The sequence below is a fragment of the Zingiber officinale genome, chromosome 6A (assembly GCF_018446385.1).
Source record: "Zingiber officinale cultivar Zhangliang chromosome 6A, Zo_v1.1, whole genome shotgun sequence".
Lineage (NCBI taxonomy): Eukaryota > Viridiplantae > Streptophyta > Magnoliopsida > Zingiberales > Zingiberaceae > Zingiber > Zingiber officinale.
The window spans coordinates 118,236,873-118,245,857 of record NC_055997.1 but is presented as its reverse complement, the minus strand read 5'-3'; positions in this window follow the sequence as shown (position 1 = coordinate 118,245,857).

Below are 8,985 nucleotides of genomic sequence, written 5' to 3'. Positions count from 1 at the left end.
AAACGAGCGGAGCCAGAGTGGAAGACCAAATCGAGGTGAGCGGAATCGGTGCGGAAGACCTGGATGAAAAAAATTCAACTATGTTGACTTTCCTAGTCTGGGCGCCCGGACTAGGTCGGGGCTCCCGGACCAGGTCGGGGCGCCCGGACCAGGTCAGGGACCCTGGAACCAGTCTGGGGCACCTAGACCATCCAGGCGTTCGGATTCCAAACTTTACCCATATCGACGTGGCGTTTAACCGTTGCGTTGGGGATAGACTTCTATCCCATTCCAGGTGCTTGTAACCCTTCTAGGTGCTCCGACCATGACTATAAATACAGCCCTGGTCCAAGAGGTTCAGAACAACACTTGTGATTCATTTTAGTTTGTTTTGTTCTATAGTTAAGTACTTCAACTGTTGTAAAAGGCTTCTCTGCCTAAAGGCGATTGTTTACTAAGCTCTAACTTCCTTGGATTAACAACCTCCCCGGTTGTAACCAAGTATCCCTTTTGTGCCTCTTTTCTTTCAGTCATTTATTTTATTTATGCAAGTGTTAGATTAATTAAGCCGTAAATTCAAGAAAAGTTCCTTTTATTTGTCAGGGCTATTCACCCCCTCTAGTTGGCCGCCAATGGTCTGACAAGTGGTATCAGAGCGGGTTCGCTTTAGGAGGACTAACTGTCGAACGAAGCACACGAGATGGCCGGATCAAACATCCATCCACCAAAGTTCGAGAGGAAATTCACGAACTGGAAAAAGAAGATGAAGGTATTTTTAAAACAGATTTTGAATTATTAATCATTATGAAATATCGTTTTGTAGCCCCGGAAGATAAAGAAGAATATCAGTGGATAAAGAAGGAGCAAGCCAACTTCGTGGCAAATGGTAAAGTAAAATTTCATCTGCTTAGTGTTCTACCACCTCAAGAAGTCAATCATATCGGAGCTTACGAGTCAGCCAAGGAGTTTTAGGAGAAATTCTTGGAACTACACGAAGGGACCTCGGAGGCAAAACTAGCAAGATGAGACTTTCTCCGGAACCAAATAAGTAACTTTTGATTAGAAGAAGGCGAAACCGTCGCACACCTCCACTCAAGAATCAAAGAGTTAATCACCGAACTCACGAATCTCAGAGAAAAGGTATCCAACCGAGATTCGCTAAGGTACGCGCTTAACGCATTTCCTAGGACTCCAGAATGGTCAACCTTAGTAGATGTGTATTTCTTCTCTAAGGATTTAGAGGTAAGCACCTTAGAAGATGTTTTTCAACTTTTGAAATTCATGAGTCAAGATTTGCAGGTCTAAAGAAAGAATCAAGGCAAAACATTGCTTTAAAAGTAAAAGTGGATGAACCAGACTCTGAGACATCACTTGACGATGATGAAATAACTTTAATGGTAAGGAGATTTAAAAAATTATTTAAATCCAATAAGTTTAATCAAGTACAGGGTAAGTGACGAAAAAGAAAGATAAAATGCTATCACTGCAATGAAAAAGGGCACGTAAGAGACAACTGCCCAAAATTGAAAAGCAAGGACAAGCATAAGGACACAAGCACAGATAGGAGACCAATCCAGAAAAGGCACAATAACCTAAAAGCAACATGGGATGAAACCTCATCAGAATTAGAAATCGAGGCCTACATCAGAATCACACTAATGGCAAGTCATCAAGACAAAGAGGATGAAGCAAGCTCTTCCGCAATGAGCATCGAGGGCATTGATGAAGGGGTAGCAACATCAGAAGAGAGCAGTTCTACAGGGGGAGGCTCAGATGAAGAAATTGACAAGGTAAGTGAGGTACGATCCTTACTACCTGATAAGCTATTTAAATTTATAAAGTTTCTGACTAAAACATCTCATAAATTAGAAGTAGAAAATAAGGAGTTAAAATCAACATTAGCTATTTCTTGTCGATTAGAAGATTTTGAAAAAGTGAAATTGGAAATGAAAAATTGATAACAGAAATAGAAGAGTTGAAAAATCCTACATGCACACATATTAAAAGGTATAATGATTTAAATTGGCACCTTAGATTTCATAGGAGGTAAATCAGAAAACTGTCAAGAAAATATATACTTAAGATATTTCTGATTAACCCAGTTGGAAGGAACCTATATTGTGTTTCAAAATCATATTTGAATTAGATATTTAAATTTAGGGCTTTCAGATAGTAGATTAAATGTTTGATTTCCTTAAGAGGTTTTGTCTAGAAAGTGGTTGTTGCTCCAATAACCAAGAAGGCCTAGTGCCTCGCCACACCTTGGAAGCCAATTAATGAAATAAAATATTTAATTGACTAACTGATAAAGCATTTACTTATGATTAATAATGCTTTAAATAGTTGTCAAAATTACTTAAACATACTTTTCTTGCATTTTTTTTAACTTAGAATTTTTTTTTTTTTTTGCAAAACTTAAAGTTTTTAAAAATTATCTATCTCGAAGATTTTTAAACTTTATCAACTCAAAATTTTCTTTCCATTAGACTTTTGAGGTACCCCATTTTTTTATGTGAACAAAGGTGGAGAAGGAAAAATTAAGTCTAGGGGGAGGTAGCTTAAATTTTTTACTTTTTGCACTTAATAGTAAATTTATTACTTTTACCTTATGTTAGTTTACCCTAACTTAACTTGGGTTACTCACATCAAAAAGGGAGAGATTGTTGGAACCCCAAGATAGTTTTGATGTGATCAAACAAGTTAGGTTAATTCATGTTGGGTTTAACATTGTGTTTAAGTGTGTAGGAACTTAGGAGCATAGGAAGTCGAGCAAAAGACGCAACTAGTGAGAAGGACGGCATGGGAGAGAGCCGACGGGCTCGATGCGTCTGAGGGATGAGGTGCTACAGAAGAGTACGCGAGCGGATGAGAAGGAGGCGCACGGTGTTTCTGAGGGACGAGAAGCCGAAGCGGAAGATTGCTCAAGAAAGCCGGAAGTTAGGTTCGGGTGAGTCATACTTCGGATGACCGAAATCACCCAAGCGAGCGGAGCCAGAGCGGAAGACCCAAACGAAAGAGTCAACTATGTTAACTTTCCTGGTCCAAGCGCCTGGACCTGGTCGGGGCGCTAGGAACCTGGTCGAGGTGCCAGGATCCAGTCCGGGGCGCTTGGAACCCTTTCGGGCGCCAGGAATTCAAACTTTACCCAAATCAACATGGCGTTTAACCGTTGCATTAGGGATATAATTCTATCCAATTCCAAATGCCTGGAACCCTTCCAGGTGCCTCGATCAGGGCTATAAATACAACCCTGATCCAAGAGGTTCAGAACAATACTTGTGATTCATTCTAGTTTTGTTTTGTTCTGTAATTGAGTACTTCAACTGCTGTAAGAGGCTTCTCCGCCTGAAAGAGATTGTTTACTAGGCTCCAACTTAATTGGATTAACAACCTTCCCGATTGTAACCAAGTAACCCTTTCATGCATCTTTTCTTTCAGTCATTTATTTTATTTATGCAAGTGTTAGATTAATTAAGCCGTAAATTCGAGAAAGGTTCCTTTTATTTGTCAGGGCTATTCACCCCTCTCTAGTCGGTCGCCAACGGTCCAATAGAAATCACCCAAGTGAACGGAGCCAAAACGGAGGAAAACTAGATAGTCAACAAGGAGTTGACTATCCAGGCGCTTAGACCATTCGGGCATCCGGACTTGGTCCAAGCGCCCGGACCCTCTGGGGTAACCCAGGGCGACTGTGCACATGCCCTGTTCGAGGGTCTTGTCATCCCGGTCCAGGTTCTCGGACCTAGTCCAGGCACCTAGATTAGAAAAGTTTATCCTCAACTGACCGTTGCAAACCATTGCGATATTGATAAAGTTTTTTCTACGTCCAGACGCCCAGAGCTGCCACGACAGCAAATGGTCAGATCTGACCAGCAAGCTATAAATAGAGCCCTGGTCTTAGTAGTTCAGAACAACACTTGAAAATGATATTCTTTCTATTCTACTTTATAATCTAGTGCTTAAATTGTTGTAAGAGACTTCTCCGCTAGAAGGAGATTTGATAGTGAGCTTTCAACGTCTTGGACTAGCAATCTTCTGATTGTAAACCAAGAAAAATATATATCTCTTCTTTCTTTCTTTCTTGCTAATCAGTTTTTCTTAAAAAAGTGTTTTTAAAATTAGTTTGAAAAGTCGAGAAAGGTTTGATTTTAATTTTCAGGGTAATTCATCCCCCCCCCCCCTCTTGCCAACATCAAGGGGACCAACAGATCGGACATCAACTTAAAAACCACGACATTATCGGATATGCTCTGAATTCGTTTCCTCGAAACACACTATGAGCATCGATTATAGATGCCTATAAAGTTTCGAGGAACCTTCCAAAGTTAAAATTAGACGAGCTATTTTGTAAATTTGAATTGCAAGAATAAACTAACGCCAGAAAGGTCGAGAAAGGAATTGCGTTTCTTGCAGGTACTTCGAAGGAAGCCAAAGTACGAATCCGAGCCAAACTTGAGCTAGAAACTGAGTCTGATTCTAAATCAGATGAAGAAGAGCAACTAGTGAACATGGTAAGGAAAATGTTCACTAGACGTAAGAGAAACTTCTCCAAGCATGACATAAAGAAGATGTCCAAGTCCACACCCAATAACTCAAAGGCAAACATCACGAATGCCCTAACAAAGATATGACGAGGAAGACAAAGCAGAAGAAGGCACTCAAGGCGACTTGGGATGAGTCTTCCTCGAACGGATTGGAAGCAGATGAACCAAAGCAAGCAAGTTACCTCGCGCTAATGGTAACCGAAGATGAATAGGATAAAAAAGATGAGTCTAAATACTAGTTGAGTCACGAATCCGCATCCAGTTCAGAGGAACCAAATGAGGTAAATTTTAATTATACCGTAAAGTTTTTTAAAATAATTTTCTACTTAAATAAAAAAATTAATAAAAACTGAGGAACACGCTAAACTCTTCCTTAATGAAAATAACATTTTTAAGGAACAACTGAGATTGACCTCCTTAATTGATCAAGTTCAAAACAAAAATTCAACTCAAGATGCAAACCTTGAGAAATAAAATTCTATCTTCAAAGCCAAGTTAAAGAATTAAAAGAACAATTGGAAAAGTTTACCTCGGGACCTAATTACCTAGATATGATGCTTGAATCACAACGAGCTGTATATAATAAATCCAGACTCGAATACAAAAATAACTCAGATAAAATATTTATATCACTCATAACCCAAAATAAGAAACAAACCGAAGCTTAGGTTCCAAAAGCTTATCTAACCAAATAAGTAGGACTCAATTAATACTCTATACCTAAAATTGAAATTCACTACCTAAAACCAAATCAATATAAACCAAGTAATTCAAACTTAAAAATAAAAGTCAAAACTACTAATTCAAATCCAAACCTAAAATACAAAATAAAATTAAAAACTAAATCAAATAACTACAAACTCAATTTAAACTCAAGCTACAATCAAGTTTATTATAACTATAAAATAAATCGACATAAACCTAAATATAAACTTAAAAGAAAATTCTATGATTCAGGGGATACTCCAAATTACTTGACATCTCAAAAGTATAAACCTTACCCGTTAAGTAGGGATGACAATGGGTTGAGTTCGGATCGGATTCTATATCCTCCGTCCCTATACCCATCGGGTATAGGATCTCCGATGGGTATACCCATACCCATTAAATGATCGGATATCTTCTATAGTTATAATTTTTCTTCGTTTTATCCAACTATTATCATTCACTAAAAATATATTAAAATTAACAACCTATTAAAATATATATATATGTAATTAAAAAATAGATTAAACATCTATATAGTCTCCTCTTAATATCAACCAAATTAGTAAGTTGATTTTGGAAAAAGAAATTTTTCTTTAATATATATATATATATATTATTTAATCGGGTATTCGGGTCGAGTATCGGGTATTGATAGTCCTTTCATACCCTCCTCCATTCGAGTCGGATGTCGGATCCTCCATTAGGTTCGGGTAAAATTGTCATCCCTACCATTAAGGGTAATTAGGACTAGAATAATTAGGGACAAAATTTAACTTAACAATAGTACTAGAGAATTTTGGGATGATAGTAGGTTAGGGAAGCTCTATCTATGCATGTCTAGGAAGATATGACTTCAATCTGGTGCATTTGGTTTAGTGGAACTAACTGAAGCTACCCCTTATTAATCCTACCTGGTTGGACTAAAATTTTGTACAAAGTTCCAAGTGATTTTAATAATGTCCAAGTGACTCACCACAACCTAAACATTTATCCAAAGAATGCTTGCTTATTAAACCCAAAGCTAAACTTGAATCTAACACAAGTTAAATTTAACCCTAAAATTTTACTTAGCGCATATCAGAAAATGATAGGATACCTTTGTCTGAAAACTTAGATTAAATGAGATAATTAGAAAATTAAGTTAACATTAACTTAAAAATTAAAATCAAACTAAAACTTAAACTCAAAATTAAAATTTAAACTTAACTTAAAAAATTAAAATCAAATTAAAATTTAAACTTAACTTAAAAAATTAAAATCAAATTAAAATTTAAACTTAGCTTAAAAATTAAAATTAAAATTTAAACTTAACTTAAAAAATTAAAATCAAACAAAAATTTAAACTTAAAGAAATTTAAACATAAAACTTAATTTTTTTAAAAAAAATCCCTACTTATGTTTTCTAAAAAATTCCCTACTTTCAAATTCAAGGAAAATTCATTATTTATATTTTCTAAAAATTCTCATTTTCCTAATATTTCAAAATTTATTTTGATCTTAGTCAAGGACAAATCCCTAGAAAGTATTATCCTATAAATCTAGATAACGAGCATTTCACAAATACACTAGGCCTACCTTGATTGTGTATTAAAAAAACTTAGAATGACGTGAGAAGTGTAGACATTTTGCCTTAACTTTAGATGCTTATATCATTGCATCAATACAAGTCTAGGTAAAAAAATACAACAATACATTGATTAAGTTAATTAGTTCTTTTTCAGTAAATTTTTAACTGGATATTAATACTAAACTTGTGTAACGACTCGGCCCTTTGGCCTCTTGGGCGGCCCTTGCGGCGGCCCACTGGCGGCCCTTATGTCGTCGGCCCATTTGGCGACCTCTATGTCGTCTAAGTATTAGAGTTTATGAATCCTGGTAACCAAGTGAGATGATCTCACTTGGTTACCAGGATTCATAAATTCTAATACTTAAGCCCTGGTAACCAAGTGAGATGATCTCACTTGGTAACCAGAATTCATAAATTCTAATACTTAAGCCTGGTGGGCCGACGACATAAGGGCCGCCAGTGGGCCGCCGCAAGGGCCGCACAAGAGGCCAAAGGGCCAGGTCGTTACAATAAAAGGCGTCTTTTTATTGTAACGACCCGGCTCTCTTGGCCCATTTGGCAACTTCTCATGTCGTCGACCGTCGGCCCTTATGTCGTTGGCCCATTTGGCGACCTCTAATGTCGTCGACTGACGACCCTTGGCCGTGCTGTTACTCACTAGGACTTTCCACCCCTGACCAGTGGATTTTTACCTCCCTCAGGATTCGAACTCTAGACCTCCAGGCTTAAGTACTAGAGTTTATGAATCCTGGTAACCAAGTGGAGGTCTAGAATTCGAATCCTGAGGGAGGTAAAAATCCACTGGCCAGGGGTGGAAAGTCCTAGTGAGTAACGGCACGGCCAAGGGTCGTCAGTCGATGACATTAGAGGTCGCCAAATGGGCCGATGACATAAGGGCCGACGGTCGACGACATGAGAGGTCGCCAAATGGGCTGCCAAATGGTCGATGACATGAGAGGTCGCCAAATGGATCGTCAAATGGGCCAAGAGGGTCGGGTCGTTACAATAAAAAGGCGCCTTTTATTGTAACGACCCGGCCCTTTGGCCTCTAGGGCGGCCCTTGCGGCGGCCCACTGGCGGCCCTTATGTCGTCGGCTCATTTGGCGACCTCTATGTCGTCGACCGACGACCCTTGGCCGTGCCGTTACTCACTAGGACTTTCTACCCCTGGCCAGTGGATTTTTGCCTCCCCCAGGATTCAAACTCTAAACCTCCAGGCTTAAGTATTAGAGTTTATGAATCCTGGTAAGATTCGAACTCTAAACCTCCAGGCTTAAGTATTAGAGTTTATGAATCCTGGTAACCAAGTGAGATCATCTCACTTGGTTACCAGGATTCATAAAATCTAATACCTAAGCCTGGAGGTTTAGAGTTCGAATCCTGGGGGAGGCAAAAAATCCACTGGCCAGGGCTGGAAAGTCCTAGTGAGTAACGGCACGGTCGACGGTCGATGGTCGACGACCTAAGGGTCGCCAAATGGGCCGTCAAATGGGTCGGGTCGTTATAACTTGACTAACCAAGTGAACACTACTAGCTTCTAATAGTTAGTTAATAACTAATGGTTAGACATTTAAACATAATTTTTAGATAAATATTATTTTTTAGATAATATTAGGTTCAGAGGGATGATATTTAAAACTACTTTAAAAATATCTTATTTTAAAAAATTTCCTCTTCTTCTACTTTTTACAAACTGGTAATTTAAACAAAAAATTTTTAAAACTTACTTTTTAAAAAAAATATTTTAAATAAATATTTCAAAATTTACTTTGAAAAATTTACTTTCAAAAGTTGCATTGAAAATCAAACTTTAAAAATTACTTTACTTAATCTTTGTGAAAAATATTTTAAAAACTTTATTTTAAAACTTGCTTTGAATAATACTCTTATAATTTTTCAAATGTCTATTTTGAAATTGAAAAGAAAAGTATCTTGTAAAATACTTTAAAAACTTCCTTAATAGAAAATATGTTGTAAAAAAAATTTTAAAAATCTTTTGAAAAATATTTTATCACATTGGAAATTATTTCAAAAATTACTTTAAAAATGACTTTTGAAATATTTTGAAAAGTTATTCTGTTTGAAAATTATTTTAAAATATTTTAGAAAAATAATTTTAAAAACTATTTTCAAAAGTTGTTTTACAAAATCACATTTTAAAAATTACTTTTGATAAGTGTTTTGAAT